At 33.1% G+C, this 3199-nt stretch overlaps 1 long non-coding RNA gene across 1 annotated transcript; it reads right to left on the bottom strand.

Moving 5' to 3' along the window:
- Window positions 1-770: 770 nt before the first annotated feature.
- On the bottom strand, window positions 771-2468 carry LOC121224502 (uncharacterized). The gene is made up of 3 exons (XR_005922135.1): window positions 2400-2468; window positions 1597-1689; window positions 771-1009 (listed from the first exon to the last, which is right to left on the bottom strand). It is a non-coding gene; the product is annotated as an uncharacterized lncRNA (long non-coding RNA).
- Between the last annotated feature and the right edge of the window lie 731 nt (window positions 2469-3199).

Here is a 3199-nt window from a genome sequence, read left to right on the forward strand (position 1 = left end):
TTTTTAAATCTCTTTTTGGATATCAATTATTCCAAAAATATCTTTATAAATTATTTGGAGCAGATTATCTATAATAATATAATTACCCTTTAAAATGCACTAGAGCCTGCAAATAGTATATCAACAAACAAAAATGTTAAGTTTATTCAAATAATAACAGAGCGAGTATTTAAATAACAGTAATAAGTTATCTTTAAAATTACATTGTCTAAAAATATTTTGAAATAATTTTAAAAAGATATCATGGTCTCCAAATGAAAACTAGATAAAATAGTTTAACTTTGAAAGTCCGTTACGTAGGGGAAAGCCATGCATTAACTACGACAACACAATTGAATTTTTGTCTTAAATCTTCATATATTTCCCCAAAGCAATCTCCCATACCATTTGAAGACTCTCATTCAAGATATTGAATATGGCATGTGAAAGAACCAACTTATTTGATTAAAAGAACCAACATATACACTTCACACAGTACTTTGCACAAACAGGAGTAGATGTAAAAGCAAAATCAATCACTATAAACAACATTAAAAAGGTATTGTCAGCAAGTCAAGATCTAGGACCTAAATATAGACAAAACACCAACAAGACACATAAAGAACAGAAGGAATCGATTTAACAGATAACTATGGATTTAATAGTACCTGTCGTTACAATTAACCATAAACCGCAAATACAACTAAGCAAATAAGATTCAATTATTACAATTTAAATATAAAATAATAGAATTCAAATACATGAAAAAAGTTATTACTATCTTTCCTGGTTGAAGGTGCATTTACAGCTTTTATTTAGCACTCATGAAACTTAGTAAGGGTGAGATTCCTAAGGCAAGGATATCTATTGCATCAAAGAGCAATCTATGGATATGGAAATTCCCACATATAAAAAACACATAAGAGAATTACAGGCCCTAAATCCAGAGATGGCTTACCTCCTCCAATATCCTAAAAACTTCAACTATTGATGCTGCCTGCCTTTGATGAAATGACAACGGCTCCCAATCCTGCACATTACAAAAAGTCAGATGTGGTTTAACCATTATTCCAGAGTTTCAGCAATTTTAATTTGAAACAACTTATGATAACTGTCTGTTAGTAAGACAAACACAGGATACTTATATTTCATATATTCAAACATGTTATCATATATCAGCATCAAATCTAATTAAGGATAAAAACAACCTACCTTGGCTTGAAAGGTAGGTCAAAATCATCATCTTCTGTCACTCATTGACAAAAGTAGCTCAAGAAAATAGAACCAAAGGGATTTGTGACCAATACTTTTAGAGGGAGAAAGCAAAGAACAGAGGCAAGAGAAAGAAAATATGTGTGAGTCTGTGCAATGAACACAAAAAAAGAGGAAAATTAAACAACATCAAAGACACAACAAATAAGAGCTACAGACCAAGAAAAAAATAAGTCAATAACTTCAGTTGTCAATATGAGTCATCAAATGTTTCATTTTCTCACTTTTGTCTCAAAAAATTCATAACCATGTCCAGGTACAAATCTATACTGTCTCAGTATGAATTGATACCATCCTACTATACAGAAAAAGAATAAATTAACATAATCCTACTATGGAACTAACCTCAAGTTCCAATGCTCTTCTTTTCCATTCTAGTATGTGAGTATGCTGACCAATCACCCAATCAATAATTAATGGCCCTGAGACTTTTTCAATCTGCACACAAGTAAATCAAAATTAATACTCCACTTAGTCATCAAGATATTATCTAAACCCATACATCAAAAGCACTTTCTTTTGGAAATGTTTAGCTCCTAAACATTCCTATGTGGAACATTTTCCAACCTGCACGATACCATTACCCACTCCACTACTTGCATCAACCTAAATAATATCGGATGCACAAAGAAAATTATGTTTAAGATCATCATTAATCCTAAATCAAAGTTTTTCTTTTATAACCAGAAGTCCACAAAACAGCAACTGAACCAATAAGCAAAATCATGTCCAGCTGTTGTCTGTAAAGTGCACCTCTCTGTATTTCAGTTAACATATTATTCTTTAAAAAGGACCAAATAAGGATTGAATGACATGATATCGGTCACATTTAAATTAAGATCCAGGGGGTTTTAAAAAAATGATAGAATGTTCAAATATCAGATTAATGAAGTTCAGAAAGTATTTAATCCTTAGTGAAAAACAATTGCTTCTCCATTAAAAAGAAAACACTAGCTAGTAATATGTGAATCATGAACAAAGAATAACACCAGAAAAGAATAAAAAAGGTAATATTGCAGGAAGCAAACAACGAGGAGAAATACAATAACAGATACAAGATAGAATGATAATGCAGAGACATAAGTTTACAAACATGATTCAAAACACTTTGATAAGTAATACAGTATCATAAAATGCAAACAAATAACCTGATAATGGTCCAAATATGGTCTAGGAGAGTGCTGCACTTTCTGTTCCTCAAGAGCAGCAGTATAAAGTATTTAGTTAACACAAAACTTGACACCACAAAACGAGGGTTTAAAAAAAGCACCTTATTTGCCTGGACAAAGTATTTATACAAGAAAGCCCCCGTTTCTCCCAAAAAGCACAAATACGAACAAAATAAAGCATAAAAAATAGTAAATACATTTCTAGCCCAAAATTTTCTCTATCCTAGCTTTGGTAATGAAAAAAAATCATAACCAGCAAGAAATGAAATGCCGATTTACCAAGAAACTAATGAACTGAAACAATCGCACCAAAAACTAATCGTATTTATAAAAAAAATTGCAATAACACCCATTAAAAATGCATGCAGAGAGGAAAGAAATAGAGATTACTCACAGGCCTATATATTTGGGAAGCCACTACAACCACACTTCCCTTACAGGAGAAAATAGAAGCTACAAGAAATTGTAGCTTCAATTGCCGCTTCAATTGGGCCGGAGATCTGAGACGGTGGAGTCGGCGAAAGATGCCAATATGAAAGTTAAACGGGAGCGGGTGGAGGTTTGGTTCTCTGACAGCTTCTGTTGATGTTGGGAGGGAGAGGGTGGAGGTCGATTTCGGCTTGGGACGGTAAAACAGAGACTGAATAGCTAATCCTTGCTTTTGGAAGGGAATACAAATCGGCGCTGAAACAGGGAATTTTTGAAATACGTCCGTAACGTAATAGGCCCATATTAGGGCATTACACCGAACCAAACACAGGATTAAGTGGGGTCCACTA

Source organism: Gossypium hirsutum, chromosome D12 (assembly GCF_007990345.1).
Source record: "Gossypium hirsutum isolate 1008001.06 chromosome D12, Gossypium_hirsutum_v2.1, whole genome shotgun sequence".
NCBI classification, from domain to species: Eukaryota; Viridiplantae; Streptophyta; class Magnoliopsida; order Malvales; family Malvaceae; genus Gossypium; species Gossypium hirsutum.